Source organism: Bos indicus, chromosome 24 (assembly GCF_029378745.1).
Source record: "Bos indicus isolate NIAB-ARS_2022 breed Sahiwal x Tharparkar chromosome 24, NIAB-ARS_B.indTharparkar_mat_pri_1.0, whole genome shotgun sequence".
Lineage (NCBI taxonomy): Eukaryota > Metazoa > Chordata > Mammalia > Artiodactyla > Bovidae > Bos > Bos indicus.
Window position 1 is genome coordinate 39,292,919 of NC_091783.1, and position 25,648 is coordinate 39,318,566.

The 25,648-nt window shown below is 43.9% G+C and overlaps 1 protein-coding gene across 30 annotated transcripts in view; it reads right to left on the reverse strand.

Annotated features, from left to right (window-relative positions):
- EPB41L3 (erythrocyte membrane protein band 4.1 like 3) overlaps positions 1–25,648 on the reverse strand; it is a 180,656-nt gene that overhangs the window by 60,059 nt on the left and 94,949 nt on the right. The window lies entirely within an intron of this gene.

A 25,648-nucleotide genomic window follows, 5' to 3' on the forward strand; every position in this document is an offset into this window, starting at 1 on the left:
TAAACAATGGGCATGCCAAAAAAGAAAGTATTCAGAAGATCTGTAAGTGGTATGTATTACTGTGCAACTGCAAATATATTGGAAATTACTCAGCCCCCTCAAGCATGACTATTTAGGAGAAAAGATAAATTTAGGATAGAAAAGTGAAGACTGGTTTATAGCTAGCTAAATAATCAATGTTGTATTTGAATAAAGTTTAATAATGTATGAAAATAAATTACATGATAGCAAAACTGCTTAACACTCAACGGATATGAGTAAATGGTATGACAACAAAATGCTGCCTGCTAGTTTAAATCTTATATTTGTAAATAATGGAATATCGCTTCTGAAAAATTCTTAATAAATTATAAAGTTTTCACGCACACAAAAAACAAACTGGTTCTTCTGATGCTTCCATTGGTAAGATCTCCAGTTTAAGAGAAAAGAACACAGAGGTGCAGAGGACTTAGATGAGAGAGGCAGTCTTGCTGCTGCCTATGTTGGTGGCTTTAACAGATAAACCTAATTCTGAATCTTCCTTATGTCCCCTACATCTGTGCAGACCTCTCTCCCTCTGTAAAATGGGTATGATGCCATCTATTTATTTGCAGCGTTGTTGTTCACTCACTCAGTCATGTCTGACTCTTTGCGACCCCATGGACTACAGCATGCCAGGCTTCCCTGTCCTTCACTATCTCCCAGAACAAAAACATTCAAACTTGGTCCAATGATTACACACATCAAGCATCCCACAAACATCAGCTGTTATCAGCCTAAGTGACAAGTGGCAGAATATGTAATGTAGGACTCAGTTTGCCTTTTTGTTGCAGGAGAACAAACACAGCTCCTTGTGGGGCTGATAAACATCCTTAGTACTAAAATTGTGCTAGTGGTAAAGAACCAGCTTGCCAGTGCAGGGGACATAAGAGATGCGGGTTTGATCCCTGGGTCGGGAAGATTCCTCTGGAGAGGGCATGGCAACCCACTCCAGTATTCTTGCCAGGAGAACCCATGGACAGAGGAGCCTGATGGGCTACAGTCCACAGGGTTGCAAAGAGTCAGACAGGACAGAAGCAACTCACCACACACACAACATTAAAATATCCTGCTCTGGGACTTTCCTGATGATCCAGTGGCCAAGAACCCCCACTCCCAACTGCAGAGGACCTGGGTTCAATCCTTGGTCAGGGAACTAGATCCCATATGTCAAAACTAAGATCTAGTGTAGCCAAAATAAATAAACAATTTTAAAAAATACCCTGCTGTTTTTTAAGATATCAATTATGTTTATTGCCTAACTGCTTTAAGCAGAACATAATATACACAACACATACACAGACAAATAAACAGCAGTGTCTGGCCAAGTACTTTCTCAATGAGCAAAAACAAACACAAATAAATAAATAAACCTTTCTCTACAGAAACTTCTACTTTCTTTGACCCAGCAGACCTCAGCCAGGCCCTCAATGGAGGAATTATTCTCATCATGCTGCAGGCAGCCTTGGACATCGTTTTAATTATCTGTCTTCTTCCTTTTGTTTAACAGGTGGAAAGGCTAGCTCAGGCAGAGACCACTGTGCTAGCTGGTTCTTACTTTTCTGGCTCCTCACCATTTGATTTCTATTAATGACCCATGTGAGAGTTGGACCAAAAAGAAGGCTGAGCACCGAAGAATTGATGCTTTCAAACTGTGCTGCTGGAATAGACTCTTGAGAATCCCTTGGACAGCAAGGAGATCAAACCAGTTAGTCCTAAAGGAAATCAACCCTGAATATTCACTGGAAGGACTGAAGCTGAAGCTCCAATACTTTGGCCACCTGATGCAAACAGCTCATTCATTGGAAATGACCCTGATGCTGGGAAAGATTGAGGGCAAGAAGGGAAGGGGTTGATATAGGATGAGATAGCTCAATGGCATCACCGACTCAGTGGACATGAATTTGATCAAACTCCAGGAGATAGTGAAGGACAAGGAAGACTGGTGTGCTGTAATTCATGGGGTGAAAAGATGGGGGTCACATGACTTAGCGACTGAACAACAATGACCCACAGCTTTCTCTTGAATAGACTACTTTTCTTAAACATATTTGAATACTATATATTTATATACACACACATACATATACTTTTTAGTTTTCCACTATTTTACACCTTTAATACAATATTAAAATTCATTCATTAAATTAAATATAATCACACACAAAATTCTTTTCAGGCTTTCTTTTCCACAAATTTCTATATTCATATTAGTTTGGCCTTTCTTTTTTTTTTTTCCCACATAGAAATAACCAGCTTCAGGGCAAAATTACTTTCTTTTTCTTTCACTAACAGTTTGTAAGACAATAACATAGTGGTCCATTCTTAACCCTGAGGGGTTTGGGGGAATTTGTTTCTGTCTGTTTTGGCTCTAAGAACCAAGATGGTTTGTTTAGAATCTACTATAATGTTGTCATTGTTGTTCAGTTGCTAAGTCAAGTCTGACTCTCTGCAACCCCATGGACTGCAGCACGCCAGGCTTCCTTGTCCTTTACCATCTCCCAGAGTTTGCTCAAACTCACGTGCATTGAGTTGGTGAGGCCGTCCATCCATCTTGTCCTCTGTCATCCCCTTCTCCTGCTTTCAATCTTTCCCAGCATCAGGGTCTTTTCCAATGAATCGACTCTTCACATCAGGTGGCCAAAGCATTGGAGCTTCAGCATCAGTTCCTTTCAGTGAATATTCAGGGTTGATTTCTTTTAGGATTGACTGGTTTGATCTCTCCTACTATAGATGGTTGGGCTTCCCTTGTGGCTTAGCTGGTAAAGAATCCGCCTGCAATGCGGGACACCTGGGTTTCATCCCTGGGTTGGAAAGATCCCCTGGAGAAGGGAAAGGCTATCCACTCCAGTATTCTGGCCTGGAGAATTCTATGGACTGCAGAGCCCATGGGGTCGCAAAGAGCTGGACACAACTGAGTGACTTTCACTTTCACTACAGATGATTATATGTAAACAATGAAATTCCTATCTACTAAATCTCACCATAGCCGCCAGCCAGTTGGATGACACCAGAAAGGTCTCTCACGTTATGTGGGCCTTCTCCTGCTCATCCTTGATTGAGAATGGAAGACTCCATAAGGAGCCAGGGATCACGGACTCGAGGATATAGGGCCCCTGTGCTCATGGCCAACATCACTATGATCACAGCTCACTGCCCCAGAGCCTAGACATGGCATCTGCACACGTAAAGGGAAAGACCCTGGCGATGGCTGGAGTCGAGACAGGACACAAAACAGGACTATTTTCCAGCCCCACACAAGTTCCCCTCTGTAATCACTCTCCCCTCCCCCAAACTGATTGTTTTTACACAGATGACTTTTTTCTAGCATATTATTCAAGTTTTTCAAGTCAATTATTTCTACATGTTTGACATCATGTGCATCTTTGGGTAATAATATCTAAAATATGACTAAAGCTCAACAGTCACCCGGAACTTCTAGAGAATTTATGTTAAATATTTGTTTCCCAGAGAAAGGATGTTCATGAAGTGATCAAATCTAGGCACCTAATTTTCATGGGGTGTGTTTATATATTGCCATAATGAGTCAAGAATTCAGTAGATTCCAAAACGTTTTTTTGGACAGAGTTATTCTAAAATCAATGGATAATTTACTTAACTGGAGACAAACACTTTTTAATCTCATTTGCTGTTTCCTGAGAGTTGATAAGTCATGTCTCTGACTCAAATGCATTCACAGTTCATGTAACCCTTCACTATTAACACATGAACATCATGAAATCCTGAGTTTGCTTTGCAGTTACAAACCAAGGGGCTTCCCAGATGGCCCAGTGGGTAAAGAATCTCCCTGCCAATGCAGGAGACACGGGTTCAGTCCCTGGGTTGGGAAGATCCCCTGGAGAAGGAAATGGCAACTCACTCTAGCCTTCTTGCTTGAGAAAGCCCATGGACAGAGGAGCCTGGTGGGCTACATTCCATGGGGTTGCAAAAGAGTTGAACACGACTTAGTGACTAAACAACAACAAACCAATGATGGAATGCCCTCTCTTGACCCTTTTTTTCCTCTTAAAACTGGATTTCTAATAGAGAAGATGAGGATACAGCTATCACCACCACTCAAACACAGCAGATGAAACAAGTCTTTCTGCAACATTAATGAAACTTCCCGAAGTCAAAGCTACTCCAGGATTTTTATGTCTGTAAAACACTGGTTCTCAAGGCATAGCTTATCAATCAGCATCACTTGGGAAGTTTATATTAAAATGTTTATTTTCACTTTCACTTGTCTGCTTAGAGGAACAAGTTTTAAAAATTAACTTCAAAATGTTTCAGGATTGGGGAATTTCAAACAGTTCCAAAAGTACAGACAACAGTATCATGAAACCCTGTATACTTATCGCCCAGTTTTAACAAATGCCTTTTGAAGATCACAACCTTGGTTCATCTGAGTTTTGCTCCCCTCATCCTACCCCACAGTTATTTGGAAGCATCTAAGCAAATCATTTTGTCTCTATTTATCTTAGCATTTAACTCTGCTCTTTCAAAAAGTATAATTGCAATGCCTTCATCACATTTAAACAAAATTAGCAATCAGTCCATACTATCACCAAATGTGTAGTCAGTGCTTTAATTTCTCCAGTTGCTTCAAAGATTTTCTTTTCATTTTCTTTGATAAGCCCATACATTGCAATGCTGCTGCTGCTGCGTCGCTTCAGTCGTGTCCGACTCTGTGCGACCCCATAGACGGCAGCCCACCAGGCTCCCGTCCCTGGGATTCTCCAGGCAAGAACACTGGAGTGGGTTGCCATTGCCTTCTCCAATGCATGAACGTGAAAAGTGAAAGTGAAGTCGCTCAGTCCTGTCTGACTTGTAGCGACCCCATGGACTGCAGCCTACCAGGCTCCTCCGCCCATGGGATTTTCCAGGCAAGAGTACTGGAGTGGGGTGCCATTGCCTTCTCCGATACATCACAATAGGCTGTCATATCTCCGTAGTCTCTCTGAAACTGCAAGCTTTCCATTTATCCTGGTTTTCCTGTTGAAATGAACTTGTTTTGGAAATCAGGTCATTTGCCTGCAGAGTTCCCTCAGTCTAGACTTGCTGCTCGCATCTTCATGGTGTAATTAACACGTTCCTCTGTCTTTTGTATTTTCTGTAAACTGACAGTAAAATCTAGAAGCTTGACCAGAATTCTTATTTGACTGTTTTCTATAACAGATGCTATGTAATTTCATCAGGAGGCATACAGTGACTCCTGCCTTTTTTGTAATATTTTGTTGTTGTTAGTTGCTAAGTCATGTCCAACTCCTTTGTGACCCCAAGGACTGTAGCCCGCCAGGCTCCTTTGTCCATAGGATTTCCCAGGCAAGAATATTGGAGTGGGTTGCCATTTCCTTCTCCAGAGGATCTTCTTGACCCAGGGATTGAACCCATGTTTCCTACATTGGCAGGTAGGTTCTTCACCACTAAGCCATCTCGGAAGCACAGTCACTAAAGATTGTTGCCCTAGACCCATCGAATTGAGATGGCAAGATGGGAATATTCTAATCCTCATCATTGCTCCCCCAATGATCAGCTGGAGCATGTCTATGAAGAGAGTCTCTTTGTCAAAATTATGTATCCAGTGACATAATTTGATGAAGCCAGGATCAACACTCACACCTTCTCCTCTGTTCAATTCCAAGACAAGTTGGCTCCCTAGCATCATCTAAAAGTCACCAGTTAGAATTTTTGTCTTATGTTGTCACTATGAACTCACGGAGGTAAATCAGGCTTGATGTGTTTCAGTCCATTATGGGTGTTACCCTTAGTGAAGCTCTAAATGTCCCTAAATGCTCTGCCTGGCCTTTTGCTGTCAACTCTCATCCTTCACGACGCTTCTCTAGTGCCACTTCTTTATAGCACTTCCTGTCCTCCCAGCCAAATGTGATGTCTCTTGTCTCTGGACATTTGAGCACTTCTGGTACCAAGAGGGCACTTTCCACATTCCACTTTACATTGCAGCCGTCTATCTGTGCATCACCTTTTACCCTGACCGACTATAAAGACATTCTTCATGCTATCAAGCCAGTTATACTTTTTTTTTTGCCATGCTGTATGGCAAGTGGGATCTCAGTTTTCCTACCAAGGATTACACCCATGCCCCTGCATTGGAAGCATGGAGTCTTAACCACTGGACTTCCAGGAGAGTCCCTCCTACACTTTTTATGGAACCTCATTTTGGTCAAATATCATCAAGAGATTAAAAAGGTAATGCGATGAAAATTTACATAAAATTTTTCTTGCCAGCATATCATAACCAATGTTGCAGAAGCAATAATTTAACCTAGGGTTTTCAACCTTGGACCCTGGGAACAGTGAAAAAGACACCAATATCCAGGAACCCATGTCAGGACAAAGAAATCAGAATTTCTGAAGGTGGGAGCATGGTCTTTGCAGGTTATCAAGATCTCGTTTGCAGGTATGGTTGAAAGGTACACTTAAATTAAGTTTACAATTTAAAAACTCTTAAATAGGAGGACTCCAAAGCAATGCTTCTTTTTTTGATGAAATGTGTAACTTTTTCATAACAGTTTCTTTCAGGCCTCTTAGACCAACACTGATAGCTACATGATAATAAACTTTATTTACATACAGACACAGTCTTAAAATCTTAAGATATCCTTTCCAACAAATTTTCTTAAAAAACGTTAAGTTCTCAAGAAATGAAAAACCAGTCAAATGTTGAAATAAAATGATACAAACGAGCAATGATAAATCACCAAACTATAAAACCAACCAGTAAACAAACCAAACAATGAACTTGCATTGAAAACTATGAACAAGGTACACAAAATTAAAATGTTTGTTGAATTTTAAGTGGTGGCATTTTCCCTTGGGAGAGCCAAAACATATAGACTTTAACTGAAGAACCTGCTGCTGCTGCTAAGTCACTTCAGTCGTGTCCAACTCTGTGCGACCCCATAGACGGAAGCCCACCAGGCTCCCCCATCCCTGGGATTCTCCAGGCAAGAACACTGGAGTGGGTTGCCATTGCCTTCTCCAATGGATGAAAGTGAAAAGTGAAAGTGAAGTTGCTCAGTCGTGTCTGACTCTTAGCGACCCCATGGACTGCAGCCTACCAGTCTCCTCTGCCCATGGGATTTTCCAGGCAAGAGTACTGGAGTGGGGTGCCATTGCCTTCTCCGGAAAAACCTGATACCATACTAAAAAATGACCCAGGTGGGATAAGAAATATCTTGATTTCCTCTTTTGTGATTGAGCAGAAGCATTCACATCTTGCCCAGCACGTTAGGGAGGAGACCAGAAGGAACAAACACACAGGGCTCTGAGCCTGGGGTGGGATGGAGGGAGGAACTGCTCTTGGTGCACGTGTGTGCGTGCTGCGTCGCTTCAGTTGCCTCCGCCTCTGTGTGACGCTGTGGACTGTAGCCTGCCAGGCTCCTCTGTCCACAGGAATCTCCAGGCAAGAATACAACCCCTGGAGTGGGTCATGATGCCCTCCTCCACCTGGAGATTGAACCTATGTCTCCTGCATTGGCAGGTGGATTCTTTACCACTAGCACCACCTGGGAAGCCCACACCTGGGCACATGCCCTCCTAAAAGGCCTGGAAACTCTGGCTTGATCTGTGCTCCCAAACATAAGCCCAAATTGTACTAAATCTCAGCACAAGACTTCAATACAATTTGTCTTTTCTTTCAGTCTCACAAAGCTATGAATCAGTCGCTAAGAAAGGCTAAACGCTGAAATTAGAGAAATTTGTAAAGTCAAGTATAATGTCCTTGCCTGAGAAGATGGGCTGCAGTTCTTATTTTCTGGAGCTGCACAATTATGGAGAAAATGAAGCAGAGACTGTCGTCCTGCCTGAGAAGTATAGCTAATCAGTGGTCCCTACGTCTTAAAAGGGGGACAGGGGGCGGGAGGTGGGGAAGCAAAGCCATCAGCACCAAGGTTGCGGGTACATCCTTGAGGCTCCTCAGGATCGATGTGTCCATTTCTATAAACTGTCGCTTTAAAAAAAGTCTTGTTACATTTCATTGTTCAGTTGTTGTGTCCACTGTAGCATACTAGCCTCCCCTCTCCTTCATTATTTCCCTGAGTTTGCTCAAATTCATGTCCATTGAGTTGGTGACGCCATCCAACTATCTCATCCTCTGCTGCCCGTCTTTTCCTTCTGCCCTCAATCTTTCCCAGCATCGGGGTCTTTTCCAATGAATCAGCCCTTAGCATCAGGTGGCCAAAGTACTGGAGTTTTAGCTTCAGCATCAGTCCTTCCAATGAATATTCAGGGTTGATTTCCTTTAGGATTGACTGGTTTGATCTCCTTCCTGTTCAAGGGACTCTCAAGAGTCTTCTCCAGCACCACAGTTTGAAAGAGTCAATTCTTTGGCGCTTAGGCTTCTCTATGGTCTAGATCTCGCATCCGTACATGACTAGGAAAAATTATAGCTTTGACTAGATGGACCTTTTCAGCAAAGTGATCTCTGCTTTTTAATATGCTCTCTAGGTCTGTCATAGCTTAGGCTAAACCACATGTGTTAATACAAGGAAATATATACGATGTTGAGAACTTACAGAGAAATTGACACTTCTGTACCTTTATTTCAGCTGCTTTGAAATTTGAGGGTGCACCAGCCCTGTAAGCACTTCCATCTCTCCACCATGTATCTTCCTCAAACAGATTGCTGATTTTCTCCTGCAAATTATACCTTCCTATAGATTGATGCACTTTGTGAACTTGCATTTCTGTCCCCCAAGGACAGGAAACTGGACACCCTTTTTAATGTCCCCAACAGAATGTCCTAAACACCAAAAACATTCAACATATGTGTCTAATAAGTGCTCCTGGCATGAATCTGAAGGAGGAATTTCTCCTCACATTACCTTGGATTAGTCTTGTTGCAAAATGCCATCTCTTTTTTCATGCTTCCTTCTGTAACTGCATATTTCCTCATTGAATGCCTCTCCATTCTCCTCACTTTTAAAGGTCAAGTGGAATTCTCTTAATTTCTAAAAGACAGCATCACCATTTGCCTGGTGTTTAGGAGCATCTGAAGAGCTCCACAAACTGACCTGGCTGGAGCCTGAGCCTAAATCGGACACCTGGACTCCGTGTAAGTCATTTCTTCCTCAGTTTTCCCTTTTCTGTTTGAAAAATGTTCTAATACTGTCTGCTCTGAAATTTAAGTGTTGTTGTTATTTTTTTTAAATCTACATTTAGAAAATAGCAAGAGTCCATGGTCAACTCATGAATAAAAGATGACGACGGTGTCTGGTCTGTGACAACAGCCTGAAGTCCCCGAGAGAGATCTGAGGCCGGGAAGGTCTGAGAAGCGCTACGTGGCCCCAGCTGCCCTGTGTGCATCCACTTCCATTTAGGGCTTTCTGTCTCAAGTGTACTTTCAATGCCAAGTTTAATAAGCACAGCAGGAAGTCCATTATCCCCATCACTACTGCCAGAATCCACGCCCTGAAGGGCAGGACTTAATGGAAACTTCAGCCTGTGTGAAGTGAAGTGAAAGTCCGTCAGTCGTGCCCAACTCTTTGCAACCCCATGGACTATACAGTCCACGGGATTCTCCAGGCCAGAATACTAGAGTGGGCAGAATACTAGAAGCTGTTCCCTTCTCTAAGGGATCTTCCCAACCCAGGGATAGAATCCAGGTCTCCCGCATTGCAGCTGGATTCTTTAGCAGCTGAGCCACCAGGGAAGCCCAAATCCCAAGTGTGATCCAGACAGCGAATGCAAGGAGGGCTGATGTGAGAGGCAGAGATGAATTTTTTCTGCCTAGATGTTATGTGTCTCACTAGCATGTTCTTTAAATTCACAGGCAATTGGCTTTTCAGAAAACCATGACAGTTCTTTTAAATATTAATAAGTCCATTAATAGTTATTCTGCCATTTTCTTAAACTCGGCTCAGTTGGCAGTGCCGATACGGAGAGGCCTGTGAAAACAGGAACTCAGAACCACATCCTGGTGTTGCTTGGTTTTTAAACAAAACAGTAATTTATTTCCAATTGTCTAGAGATTAGACAGTTGTCTAATGTCTCAACTGTCTAGAGATTGGAATTCATCTAGCATTATTTAAATATCTTTAGGATGCAGTTTTAAAGATATTATTCTTTTCCAATTCAAGCTTGTTTCCCTATCATTCTATTCTAAATGAGGCTCATCAGACAGCACCAGCGCTGGACCCTGACTCTACAACTAGCTGGCTGTGAGGTGAGACAGTCACTGAAGCTTTCTGAACTTCACTGCCTTCCTTAAAAAATGGTAATAATATTTTTCCTTACTCATAAGACTGTTGCATTAATTAATACACAGGAAAGGACTTCCCTGGCGGCCTGGCAGTGGTTAAGACTGCACTTCCACTGCAGGGCGTGTGGGTTTCATCCCTGGTTGGGGGAACTAAGATCCTATGTACCTTGAGCCCCTTGCCCCTGCAAAAAACCCCAAACATAAACCCCCCTGATGACCAAGGAACCTTCACAGCAGCACTGAATGCAGACCTTCCGTCCTCTTCCATAAAACAGAAATAAAATTTCTTAAAAAAACAAGAAACACAGGAAAGCATACAGATTGCCTAGCCTAGGGGAAGCCATTACCAATCAATGCTGGTGATTATCAGTTGGCCCTTATCATAAGGAATCCAATTTATTCAGGGTCCTTTTCTATTGTTGTTTTTCTTGTTTTTTTTTTTTTTGCAAATTCAGGGTTTCTAATGTTGAAATTTGGGAGAGAGACTGAAGCCTTTTCATCTGCAGTTAAATCACCCCTATGTCTCATGAAAAACAAATCTCACTCTACAGGTCAAAGTGGGAAATGGCTGAAAAGAGTATCATTATCAGTAAACCAAGGGAACATTCCATTACCCTGTGCAAATACAAACACAAAGTGGTTTTTCACACGCACTGGGTGTACTGGCACACTTAGGTACATCCTAGGCCAAACATGAGAGTTACGAATTATCACAGATACAGCCTGCAGCACAGCCAGAGCAAGAAGGGAGAGTTCACATGCGGAGAGCCCACCGAGGTTTGAAATTCTCTGCAAAAACACGTTCAGCACCTATACAAGAACCCCTTCGTGCACGTGAAGCTCCTCCACTGCTTTTAGGAAGACGTCTTTTTCTTTCAGCCACAATCTGTTTCTGCCTTCATTTGTTGTAGCCATTTCATTCTGTTTGAAATCAGACTTCTGTGCTCAGAGCCGAGTACCGTGGCCGATAATAGCTTTCCGGTGAAGCACGCTTCTTCTTGGCCAGCAAAAACACTGGGCTTGCTTTTGTACAAAGAGTTTCACATCACACGTATGAGATGTTGGCAGCGAACTGTAAGACAACATTTCCTGCTGTTAATCTGCTAGGGATTCAAGTCACTAAGCCAATGAGTGCCAAGTGAATGCAGAGAAGGAAGCCTGGGGAAGAGGGATGAGGGAGAGACACAGACTTTTAAACCTGAATCACAAAAAAGAACCACAGGCCCTAATTCAGAACAACAGGGGACTTTGAGAAACATTTCCTGGGAGCTGTCATTGTTGTTCAGTCACTAAGTCATGTCTGACTCTGCGACCCCATGGACTGCAGCATGCCAGACTTCCCTGTCACCATCTCCAGACTTCCCTTCACCATCTCCCTGAGTTTGCTCAAATTTATGTCCATTGAGTCAGTGATGCCATCCAACCATCTCATTCTCTGTCACCCCATCTCCTCCTGCCCTCAGTCTTTCCAAGCATCAGCATCTTCTGCAATGGAGTTGGCTCTTTGCATCAGGTGGCCAAAGTATTGAGGCTTCTGTTTTAGCATCAGTCCTTCCAATGAATATTCAGGGTTGATTTCTTTAGGACTGACAGCTTTGATCTCCTTGCTGTCCAAGGGACTCATGAGTCTTCTCTGACACCACAATTCAAAAGCATCAATTCTTCAGTGCTCAGCCTTCTTTATGGTCCAACTCACATCCATATATGACCACTTTCCAAGACAATTCTCCAAAAATAAGAAGAATCCAACAAAATCCCCAATTGTGATTTACAACTCATTTGGTCAAGTAAAGACCTGGAGGCGATGCAGATGCTGACAGTGAAAATATAACTTTTCATATTATACATTTAACAAGTATAAATTTGTAGAATGGTCACTTTTCAAACCTATACAGCAGGGGTTCCCAACTTCCAGGATCTACAGCCTGATGATCTGAGGTGGAGATGATGTAACAACAATAGAAATAAAGTACACAACAAACGTAATGTGCTCGAATATGCTGGAACCATCCCCACCCCTCCAGTCCGTGGAATCATTATCTTCCAGGAAACTGGTCCCTGGTGCCAAAATGGCTGGGAATCACTGCTAAGGCAACGATGAATAAACCTGAATAAAAACAGTCAGTGCTTTAAATAAATAGGTCTTAAGTGAACCAGTGTCCTTTTCACCAACTGTCTCCTCCTATTAACAGGACAAGACTGTGAGCAAGCACACAGAGGAAGATTTCAGGGTTATTACATAAACTACTCTCATAATTTGGGGCTTCCCAGATGGCGCTAGCGGTAAAGGACCACTTGTCAATGTAGGAGACGTAAGAGATGAGAGTTCGATCCCTGGATTGGGAAGATTCCCTGGAGGAGGGCACGGCAACCTATTCCAGTATTCTTGTTTGGACAATTCCATAGACAGAGGAGCCTAGCAGGCTATAGTCCAGGGGGTCGCAAACAGCCAGACATGACTGAAGTGACTTAGCATGCATGCACACACTCTCATAATTCAAAAATGTAATTATATCCTTTCACCAGTAAAATTGTGGGTTTAAATTAAAATAATTGTGTGACCTATGAAAAACCTATAATGAAAATAGAAATGTCTGGCAAAAAAAACAGGATAGGTGATCAGTTCAGTCGCTCAGTCGTGTCTGACTCTTTGTGACCCCATGAATCATAGCATGCCAGGCCTCCCTGTCCATCACCAACTCCCGGAGTTCACTCAGACTCACGTCCATCGAGTCAGTGATGCCATCCAGCCATCTCATCCTCTGTCGTCCCCTTCTCCTCTTGCCCCCAATCCCTCCCAGCATCAGAGTCTTTTCCAATGAGTCAACTCTTCGCATGAGGTGGCCAAAGTACTGGAGTTTCAGCTTTAGCATCATTCCTTCCAAAGAAATCCCAGGGCTGATCTCCTTCAGAATGGACTGGTTGGATCCCCTTGCAGTCCAAGGGACTCTCAAGAGTCTTCTCCAACACCACAGGTCAAAAGCATCAATTCTTCGGTGCTCAGCCTTCTTCACAGTCCAACTCTCACATCCATACATGACCACAGGAAAAACCATAGCCTTGACTAGACGTACCTTTGATCACACTTTCAACTATACTTAGGATCAGTCTGGCCTTCACTGAAAGCATATCATCTTTCAGATTAGCATTTAAATGCAGCAGATGAAGGGAAAAGTCTTTGCAATCATCAAACATGTTGATCCTACATACATATGCTCTCCAGTTCTGCTGGACACAGGCAGTAGCCTATGTAGACCCCCTGGGTACTGCCAGGTCTATATGCCCAAGGTCAGGACGGTTTTTGGACCATCCGCTCTGGATCAGGGACATCCTGGCTTAACACTCCTGAGCTGGCAATCGTGAAAAGCCAGCGTTAATCCCTTGGCCTGTCAGCTCCTGCTCCTGGGGGCAGAGGCGGGTGGAGCCTGCTCAGCTCTGCACAGGCCAGGACTGTTCTAGAACGAGACGCGCCCCGCTGCCTTAGGATACACGAGGTCCCCCCTCACCCTGCAGCCATCCTAAGAGCTCACTGAACCTCGGAGAATGTCACTCTGCTGACACCTGAACCTCAGATGGTGATTTCTTGGCATTCTGTGGTTATATTAATTTTTAAAGCATGAATTGCATTAGCAAATGGTCACAAAATAACAATCACAGAAAAACTGAAATGACAAGGCTAACTGAATCCAGAAAACGAATGGCTTTTAAAGTAGGTACAGGCTTTTGCCCTAAACAAAGAGCTGTAACATTCTTTCACTGACAGGAAAATTAAAACAGTTCTATTCAAGCAAAGTCAAATATTACAGTTTTGTTCAGATGATTCTGCTTATTTTCCTGTGCTTGCCTGAAAGCAGCCATCTTTCCTGGACCTTACTAGCGTTCGGGGTTAAACTGGGAGGTTCGGGGCTGAGAGACTTTGGGAAGTTCTTCAGGACTCGGGTGACCCTGCTCCCCCTTCTTTGAACGGGGATCCTTGGAGCCAGTCCTGCTGGCTCCCTCCTGGCTTAATAAGGACTCTGGGGCAGTAGGATGCCTGGGGTCTGAGAGGTTTGGAGGGGACGTGAAGTGAAATTCCAAGGAGGTCACCCCAAGATGTTATCAAATGTATTTTCACTTCTGCTTTTATATCCCCCAAAAATCTTTGTGAGAATAAACCCACGTGGGAAGACCAGAAGCCGGCTATCGGATTCAGTTCCAGCAGCACAGCCAGCCAGCGTGAGGACGCAGTCAGAGCCCGTGACAGCGGGGAGGAGCCCCTGACCTCCTGCTCCATCACACAACCTTCCTCCAGTTCCTCCCCACTCCCCCTGGATTCCTTCTGCCAAACAAAGTCTGCACAAGCTACCTTCACACTCTGGGTCCCCCCAACACCCTCCCTCATCCTTCAGACTGCTCCTCAAGCATCCCTTCCTCCAGGACCAAGTCCCAGAGAACGTTTTTTACAGCTCCTGCATCGCACTTGTCAGGGTGGCAAATTCCTGCTGGTTTGCTGATTTGAGTAATGTTAGTAGAAGTGGGCTTCCAGTGAACAACAGGGGTATTTTTATTATATGGACGCTGTGAGGCGAGCGTTCAAAACACAGGTTTTATGGATTCATCTCTTCCCACCTTCTTCCTCTCGTTTTCTCTTGGTGCTGCTTTCTGCTTATTTATTTTCTTCTCATTATATTCCATGTATATCTCTATATGCGTGTGTGCTCCATTGTGTCCAACTCCTTGTGACCCCACAGACTGTAGCCCACCAGGCGCCTCTTTCCATGGGATTCTCCAGGCAAGAATACTGGAGTGTGCTGCCATTTCTTTCTCCAGGGGATCTTTCCAACCCAGGAATTGAATCCGAGTCTCCTGCATTGGCAGGCAGATTCTTTACCACTGAGCCACGTGGGCAGCCTACATGTATGTCTGTAAAATACCTTAAGAACATGGCTGAGTACACATCATAGAAACCCTGTTTAAATAAAATGTATTTTTGAAACAAATTATCTTTAGAATTTGGGTGGGTTTTTTTTCCCCTATGAGGATGAATTCTTGACCTGGTATTATTAAGGAAGCTTGTCAAAGCATGATATTTTGGACAGTGGTTTTTTTTTTTTTTTAAAGGAATAACTGGAGACATGAACTGAAGCATTTTGCTTCAGGTAATCCTTGAAAAGCATCCCGTGTGTTTGACAAGTCCAGTCTAGGGGCACTTCCCTAAAGAACGTGGCGGCTCTTTAGTGACTTTATTTGCTGTCACCATGGCATTCCATAAGAAATAACAAGTCTCTTTATTCCTTCCGAACACCATCCTAAGAACCAATTCCTTGTGCTCACTGTACGTCCGCATACCATCACTCATGCCTACAAGCAGCCGTGGGATGAATAAAGTGCATTCCTAAGTGCAAATATGACTTCGAGATTGGAATTTCTTTCACCCTTATTGGAAAGTGACCCCAAATGTGCATACCAGTTACACACAGCTGTCTGTCACACAGGACATACACATTCTGATGCAGCAAAGATGCCTTGTTTGTCGTGGAGAAGAAACCCCCACTGATCAAAACCTTTCATGAATTAGCATCTAATCTGGCCATTTAAATTTGCCATTTGTAGACACATCCTGGAACCAAACCACAGGAAACAGTCACTAGACAACACTAACAAAAGAGACGAGTCTTGGCAGGACAAGCAAAAGGAAGACCCAAATTCCATTTATCTAGAGATAAAACATCCACACTAGAAATCCAACAAGGGATATCATACCAGGTTATGAGAAGCTAACGTTCTTGATAGAACTGTGATACATTCCAACGAGAATCCCACAATTTAAAATCTGTGATCTAGTCTGCTGCTGCTGCTGCTGCTGCTAAGTTACTTCAGTCGTGTCCGACTCTGTGTGACCCCATAGACAGCAGCCCACCGGGCTCCCCCGTCCCTGGGATTCTGCAGGCAATAACACTGGAGTGGGTTGCCATTTCCTTCTCCAATGCATGAAAATGAAAAGTGAAAGTGAAGTCTCTCAGTCATGTCCGACTCTAGCGACCCCATGGTCTGCAGCCTACCAGCTCCTCCGTCCATGGGATTTTCCAGGCAAAAGTACTGGGGTGGGGTGCCATTGCCTTCTCCTATGATCTAGTCTAGAAGAAGCAAATAAAAACCTGGAAGTGCATTGGCTGGTCATTACAAACCACAGAACTGAAGAGGAAAAGAATCCGTGGTTTTACAGCTCTTGAGAGAAGAAACCTGGATTCAGCTTAAAGCCCATCTGCCCTAGACCAAAAGGAGGGGGAAGACGTGGGAGGAGGTGGTATTTCCTGAATGAACAGCAGGCCATGACCACAACCCTGAACTGGAAAACTGTAGGAGACTATTGGGTGGGTGGAGGCAGGGAGAGGGTATTGTTTTCTAATTTGAGATTTAAAGAGTTAAAAAAACTTTCTGAGTAATACCACCCCTTCACAGTTACTGATGATCACAGGATGACACACTATGCTAATGTAAAATTAGTCCTAACGTGCTGTGTGGTAAGTTGCTTCAGTCATATCTGACTCTTTGCGACTCCATGGACTGTAGCCTGCCAGGATCCTCTGTCCACGGGATTCTCCAGGCAAGAATACTGGAGAATACTGGTTGCCATTTCCTCCTCCAGGGGATCTTCTCAACCCAGGGATCGAACACCGTGTCTCTTATGTCTCTTGCATTGGCAGGTGGGTTCTTTACCGTTAGCACCCCCTGGGAAGCCCAGTCCTAATAGTCTTGTTTAAATTTTTTTAATTTGATGTGGATCATTTTAAAAGTCTTTATTGAAAGAATCTGTTACATATACATTGCTTCTGTTTTATGTTTTTTTTTTTTTTGGCCCTGAAGATTGTGGGATCTCAGCTCCCCAGTCAGGCTCGAAATCTGCAGCCCTTTCATTGCAAGATGAAGTCAAAACTCCTGGACCAGCAGGGAAGTCCCCTGTCTGGTTCAAGTGTTCCAAGAAACAGGGGTCAGGCATTCCTTAGAGGAAATGTAACGTTACTGTCCTTACCACTTTGTGTAACTGAAATTCTAATGTACAAAGGACAGCAAAGAGCCAAATTAAAGAAATAAAGGGACAACGGGCATCGGACAGGAGGGAGAACAAGAATCAATCACAGTGAATGACACTATTTCTCCATGGACGGTCCCTGGGGCATTCCATGGCCTCATCTTTTCTGCTTTCAGTAGTGCCATGCCTTGACGGCAGTTAGAAAATAATACTGGGAATGTTTCTCTGTGGAGAGTCTCTCCTGAACCTTTCTGAAGGAGACCCATTACTCAACCACAATTTAAACATGCTTGCTCCTTGGAAGGAAAGCTAAGACAAACCTAATCGACGTGTTAAAAAGCAGAGACATCCCTTTGCCGACAAAGGTCCGTCTAGTCAAAGTTATGGTTTTTCCAGTAGTCACATATAGATGTCAGAATTGGACCATAAAGAAGGCTGAGCACTGAAGAATTGATGCTTTTGAATGATAGATCTGGAGAAGACTCTTGAGAGTCCCTTGGACTGCAAGGAGATCAAACCAGTCAATCCTAAAGGAAATCAACCTTGAATATTCACTGGAAGGGCCGATTCTGAAGCTGAAGCTCCAATGCTTTCGCCATCTGATGAGAAGAGCTGACTCACTAGAAAAGACCCTGATGCTGGAAAAGATTGAAGACAGAAGGAAAAGGGGGTGACAGAAGGTTAAACGGCAGCATTACCGACTCAACGGACGTCAGTTTGAGCAAACTCCGGGAGACAGTGAAGGATAGGGAAGCCTAGCGTGCTGTAGTCCATGGGGTGGCAAAGAGTCAGACACGACTTAGCGACCAAGCAACAACAATAACGCTCAACCACAATCACTGCTGTAACGTTCCCACGGGGTTGAGCACATCCAGTTCCTAAGCGAGGGGTACGGCCCGAAGAGACTGGGCCTGGGTGTACAGGAGCATCTGGGGGTGGGGTGGGGGAAGCTGGACAAGGCACTCCCACCCCAACTCGAAGCGTCAGTGTTGCCCAGAGCTCTACTGTTAACGCTCTTCCCACTCATTCACTGGCCATCTGCACCATTTCATTCACTCCTCTATGTGACTCACTGTAAACGGTACCGGCTTGCACAGTGCCTACCAGCCTGACTTCTCTTCCAACGGTCAAACAACGTATCCAACTGCAATAGCAGATTGCCACTTCCATATTCCAGGCATCTCGAATTCAATAGGCTTACATTAGACTTAGTTTCCCCTCCATGCACTTTTCTTCTTATACTGTAGTCTACAAATGTGGATGCCATTGTTAGTTACCATCTCTTCTCCACCTACATACCTGCCCACACATGCAGTTAATCATGTCTGCTCATGTTCAGGGTAGTTCTTTAAAATCCATCCTCTCCCCTCTGTCCCACTGGCCACCTTGGTTGGTGGTCCTCAGCAACTCTTGCCAACTAGCATCCCTGTTTCAATTATTATTTAGTAGAAGTAGCTTTTAAAAACACAAATGGTCAACCAGCTCCCCAAAGCAAAACCCCTCAGAAGTGCCCATTATCTACTGTGATTTCTCATCTCCCTGGTGTATACACCCCGCCTGATCCCTGGGGTTTCAGACAGAGTAGATCTAACAGTTAGGTTACACTAGCTGGCACCAGTGACCTTTCGATAGGAACATTGTCCTAATCAGCTGAGCCCTTAAAAGCAGAGAGTTTTCTCCAGTTGGCAGCAAAAAGTGGGGAATAGAGAGACTTGAATGTAGAGGAATCTAAGGTGGGAGAGGTTCTCTGTTGCTGGGACAGACGGAGCCTCATGGACTGATAGCAAACTCAGCAGCCCTGAGTCGTCCCTGGCTGACAGGCAGCAAGATGGGACCTCGGTCCTATAACCAGAAGGAAATGCATTCCACCAACAGCACCAGAAAGCACGTAGATGCATCTTCCCCTAGACCCGCCTCTATACACAGTGCAATCGGTGAAGAACATGACTTCTCCTCTGTAAGATGCTGAGCAACAATCCAGCCAAAAAACGTGAGATGATATGTGTTACATCTCCACGTTTATGGTAATGTGTTATACAGCTGCTGGTGCTAAGTCACTTCAGTCGTCCGACTCTGTGTGACCCCATAGACAGCAGCCCACCAGGCTCCTCCGTCCATAGGATTTTCCAGGCAAGAGTACTGGAGTGAGGTGCCATTGCCTTCTCCGAATGTGTTATACAGCTAGAAAACCAATTTCCTGGATGGCTCAGCAGTAAAGAATCGCCTGCAGTACAGGAGACACAGGGGAAGCAGGTTCAATCCCTGGGTCAGGAAGGTCCCTTGGAGGAGAAAATGGCAACCCACTCCGGTATTCTTGCGTGGAGAATCCCATGGACAGAGGAGCCTGGTGGGCTATAGTCCATAGGGTCGCAAAGAGTCAGACAAGTCTGAGCATCCACACGCACAGAAAACCAGTATGTGCAAATACCCAACCCTGTTAGCAAGTCAAGCCCATCCTTCCCGGCCGGCCCTTGGCCTTCCCTTTTCACTCTCAGCTGCTCCTGACGTTTCAAATTCTCCATGTGTACTTTTCTCATCTCCTTATCTGCCAAAATTCTAAACAGAACTGTGTAAATATCCTGAGTACAATAAGAATTATTCTGGAAATTTAAAAATAAGTAAATAAAATAAGTGAATGCTACTTGACTTAAATATCACCACAGGGGAAGTCAGCCAACACATTCTAATAATAAATATATGCCAAAAATATGATCGGACACGTGCATACCATTTTTAACAGCATGAACCACTGCGGAGGAATCTTTGCTCGTAGGGAGGTATTTACAGTCAGCTAAATATTTGGAGTCATGCTTTTTATGCATCAGCCCTATTTCAAAACCTAGATCCTAAAAAAGAAAGAAGAATCTAAGAAACGTGCCTCCAACAGCCACTCCCAATTTCTTCAGGCAAGAGAGAAAGTTCTCTACAAAAGCAGAGAATCTGTCTCAGCATGAAATGGAAGTGAGTTGAGTAGATTTCCAATTCTTTGCTTTTTCTGAGTTGCTCCTATTGTCCCTGGTTATTTGCATTAAAACCAAGCACATCACAAAACTCCTCAAGGATAACAGGCTCACAAAGACTCTCTTATTCTCTACTTGCTGCTGCTGCTGCTAAGTTGTGTCCGACTCTGTGCGACCCCATAGATGACTCTGTGCGACCCCATAGACGGCAGCCCACCAGGCTTCCCCGTCCCTGGGACTCTCTACTTGCTACAGAAGGACAAATACAGGATGACCTGCATTTTGTTGCTGTTCTTGTTTAGTTGCTAAGTCATGTCTGACCCTTTTCGACCCCATGAACTATAACCTGCCAGGCTCCTCCGTCCATGGGATTTCCCAGGCAAGAATACTGGAGTGGGTTGCCATTTCCTTCTCCAGATCTTCCCGATCCAGCGACCGAACCTGGACTCCTGCAATGCAGGCAGATTCTTTAATCATCTGAGCCACAAGCGAAACCTGCATTTTTAAGACATTCAAAACTGTGTGGTCTCAATGCTCTGTGGTAAAGAGCTGAATGGGATGGAAATCCAAAAAACAGGGCATATTATGTATATGTATAGGGCTTCCCTGCTGGCTCAGATGGTATAGAATCTGCCTGCAATGCAGGAGACTCCGGTTTGATCCCCAGGTTGGGAAGATCCCCTGGAGAAGGGAATGGTAACCCACTCCAGTATTCTTGCCTGGAGAATCCCATGGACAGAGGAGCCTAGCCAGCTACAGTCCATAAAGTCACAAAGAGTTGGACACAACTGAGCGACAAACACACACACACACACCATGCAGATTCATTCTGCTGTACAGCAGAAACTAACACAACATTGTAAAGCAACTCTGATTTTAAAAAAAAATAGTAAAGAAACCTCTTCAAATAACACTACTCAGAGTTACCAAGGAAGAAACTGGAAACTATACTGAATTAAGGCTTACTGGAACTAGAAAGACTGTAAAGGGACTTCTGAAGGGATCAAGCGTGAAGGAAAAGCGGGTGACTTAGTCAGACACCTTCTCTAATAGAGTTTCCTACACATTTTGAGGAGTTCATCACCAACGCCAAGGACCACCGCCTCCTCACTCACCATAAAGTGGGAATTGGCTCATGAGAGGAGGCTAGTGCTGAAAGCCAGATATGGAGTGTGTTTAATTATCTTCAGCACATATTCAGGCTTGTTAAACACCTACTGATTTCTGGCATAACAGCAACAGACCCTTAGCCACATCTTCTGTCTGATCTCAGCAGGTTCAAGCCGGGCAGCGTGAGAAAAGCAAATTTCCTGTTTAAGGTCAGTGTCTCAGTCCTCACAAGTGGGTGTTGAGTGCAGTTACTTCCTGTTCATATTTAATAAAATCATTCAGCATTTCCCCAACTGCCAGATAAATGATTAGCTCATATGGAAACACTGATAAAGCCTATAAAGGGACAGTCAAGATGAAATTTACTTTCTCAGATTTAAGAAATACTTTCCAGTGTTTACTATATTATAAGGTAATAAGCTGTGCTGTGCATGCGTGCTGTCATGTCTGACTCTTTGTGACCCCATGGACTGAAGTCCGCCAGGCTCCTCTGTCCATGGGATTCTCCAGGCAAGAATACTGGAGTAGTTTGTCATTCCCTTCTCCAGGGGATCTCCTTGACCCGGGGATAGAACCTGTGCCTCCTACGTTGGCAGGCGAATTCTTAATCACTGAGCTATCAGGGAAGTAACAGCTGGCTATTTCCTTTTAAATTACAAGGGTTTTCAAACTGGTGCTGCTGCTGCTAAGTTGCTTCAGTCGTGTCCGTCTTTGTGCAACCCCATAGACAACAGCCCACCAGGCTCCTCCGTCGTCCCTGGGATTCTCCAGGCAAGAACGCTGGAGTGGGTTGCCATTTCCTTCTCCAATGCATGAAAGTGAAAAGTGAAAGTGAAGTCGCTCAGTAGTGTCCGACTCTTAGCAACCCCATGGACTGCAGCCTACCAACTCCTCCGTCCATGGGATTTTCCAGGCAAGAGTACTGGAGTGGGCTGCCATTGCCTTCTCTGGGTTTTCAAACTACGATCCTCATATTCAGCTCTCTTCCTGTGCCAGTTGGACGCTGGACTGTAAGGCATACATGGCAGTCAAATCCTGACACTAACTGCTGCCTGACTGTGTGCACTTCCCTCTAAGACCAGATCAGCTAGTATGTGGATGGACACCACGAAATTGTGTGCAAGCTGGTTTTCTGTGACTATTTTACTGTGTCCCTAAGACAAGGACTTTAAAATCACTGTCCTCCAGGCTTCCAGAACCTACCTCTGCACTTTGTTGGAATGTGAGTGCAGGACTGAACTAGAGTTTACACTGTCCTCTGACCCTAAGAACCTGCTATTCTACAAGACTTGAGCTCTGCTGTCCAAGAAGGGACAAGGTCAAAGACACCTGCCTCTGACATTGAAGGTAACAACAACAAAAAAAGTGGTATCACATTCAAGAGATGATCCACCATGTAGACATTTTCCCAGGTTGTGAACTAACTTTGAAAAGACTTTTCTCATTGTGTGGTTGATGCCAGTAGCGTTCTCCCTAGACTTCCCGCAGAGCCAAGACTATGGCTGGAAGAAGTAAGGCATCAATTTAAATGCTAACGAAAAGGAGACGAGCTATAATCTTGAAAATTATAACCTGTCTTTCATGGGGAAAATGCTGTAATTATGAAATGAACTGGCAATTGATCAGGAAAATTGGGGGAAGAGATCACTGTATTGTGGAAAGTGTTTCTCTCCAGAAAGGATGGTGAGGGTCCCAGATCAGACTTGCCTTTCCACTCTGAGTAGGACACGCAACAACTGTACAACTGGCTCCCAGTCATTCTACGTTCTGGCAAGGAGTGGAGATCAGCTGCAGCTCTGGTTCCTTCCCCACTTTGAAGAGCTTCTGCAAGACACTTCCCCAGCTGTTTTCCCCTTCTTACTCAAAATTAAAAAGTGCTGGTTCCAAGTTCTACTCTTCACAGAATATCTTTTTTTTTCAATTGAAGTAGAATTGATTTACAAACTTGTGTTAGCTTCTCATGTAACGCAAACTGAAAAAAAAATCTTTTTTTCAGATTACCTTCCACTATAGGTTATCACAGGATATTGAGTATAGCTCCCTGTGCTATACAGTAGTGCTTTTGTTTACCTACTTTATACGCAATAGTAGTAGTTGCTGTTTTTGTTTTCGTGGCTAAGTGGAGTCCAACTCTGCAACTCCATGGACTGTAGCCCACCAGGTTCCTCTATCCACGGGATTCTCCAGGCAAGAACGCTGGAATGGGTTGCCATTTCCTTCTCCATGGGATCTTCCAAATCCAGGGATCGAACCTGCCTTTCTTTCGTCTCCTATATTGCCAGGTGGATTCTTTACCATCATGCCACATGGGAAGCCCGTATAGAGTAATGGGTATACTTTAATCCCAAACTCCTAATTCATCCCCCCTCTTTTTCCCTTTAGTGACCGTAAGTTTTCTATGTCTGTGATTTTCTTTCTACTTTGTAAATAAGTTCATTTCTATCCTTTTTAAGATTCCTCATATAAGTGATATCATGTTTGTATTTCTCTGTCTGACTTACTTCACGAAGTATGATCATCTCCATGTCCATCATGTTGCTGCGAATGGCATTATACTATTCTTTTTTATGGCTGAGTAATATTCCATTGTATATACGTACCACAACTTCTTTATCCATTCTTTTGTCAATGGCCATTTAGATTGTTTCCGTGTCTTGGCTACTGTGAATAGTGCTGCTATGAACATAGGGGTGCAGGTATCTTTCAGGGCATCTTATTTCATGATAGTATAGCCAGAAGCAAGGCCTGGGTGGTCCTTTTGATAAATTAGATTTAAGAAGTCTTGAGAAGATGACATCCTTTCCATCAACTCAACCCGTCTCTTAGATGAGGATGAGATGGTTGGATAACATCACCAACTCAATGGACATGAGTTTGAGCAAACTCTGGGAGATGGTGAAGGACAGGGAAGCCTGGTATGCTGTAGTCCATGGATTTACAAAGAGTTGGACATGACTGAGCGACTGAACAACAACAAAGAAAGTTCTGGAGCAGAGGGCAGGAGATCTGGGCCCTAGCCCTTCATGGTCCTTTCCAGGCTGTGTGTCCTCAGGCATAACATTAACTACTCTGGGCCTATTTCCTCTTCAGTGAAATGGGACAGGAGACAAAGTTATCTCCAATGATCCTTCCAGATCTAAAACTGTGACTCCTGAGGAAGAGAACACCCTGTCTAAGCTTGAAGTCTTTGCATCATTTGGTTTTCAGTGTCTGGAATGTTGCAGGCCCTCAACAAATGCTTTGTATCAATGTCTTCCTTGTCATCTTTTGCACACTGTGTGATGTCAGTTCTAGGGACTAGAATGGTTGTAAACAAGAAAAAAAGAAGGCTCATTAAGACAAATCATAATTAAGACCCCCTTGTTAAAAACTGTTTCAGTACCTGCCATGTACAAATCAATCAATGTTTTCTACAAAATACAGAGATGTGAGTGAGATGCCTGCTGGAGACACCACCTCAAGAGATGTTTGGAAGCTGTAATCAAGGGCCTCCTCTAGGAAGGAGGCTAAAGAAGCTCAACTAGTGGCAGAGACTCCTGTCCTGGGACCTGAATCAGCTTGGAGCTATGTGCCTGGGAGGCTGTGGTCCCTGTTACTTTTTGAAATGAAAACTAGGAGAAAAATTTTAACACCTTTAGTAAAAGAGTTTGTTTCTCTTAAATCTTCAAGAAGTCAAATCTGAACACCTTGGGAAGACTGCATGCTGACTATGTCAGGTAAATAAGAAGGTGCCTGTTAACAGTCCTCGTGTGTCCCTGTTCCTATGGTTGCTCAAAGAGTCACTGCACAAGGAAACTGAGTTTATTAAAGCCCTTCTGTGGTCAGGAGTCCACTGGTCTTCAAGCTGGAAGGCTCAGCTGCAAGATCGGGCCACTTGGTCACAAGACATAACAGATGTTTTGATGTAGTAAAACACAGTTGAACAGAAACCCATTGAGGTTAAATCCAAATTTACACAATTATACAGAATCAAAACCTCTGAATCATGTAGTAGTTGAGTGAATGATACTCACAGTGGTTTAAAAAAATTCTTATTTTTTATTTTTCACAACTACAACTTCCATGAAAGGCAAGAGGTGTTCTATTCAACCTTCTGCGTGATAGCAAATCTATCTGTTGTTCAATCAAGAACTTCTAAGAGCTTCCCTGGTAGCTCAGATGGTAAAGAATCTATCTGCAATGTAGGAGACATGGGTTCAATTCCTGGGTTGTGAAGATGCTTGGGAGAAGGGAATAGCAACCCACTTCAGTATATTTGCCTGGAGAATACCACAGAGGGGCCTGGTGGAGCAGCTACAGTCCATGGGGTCGCAAAGAGTCAGACAC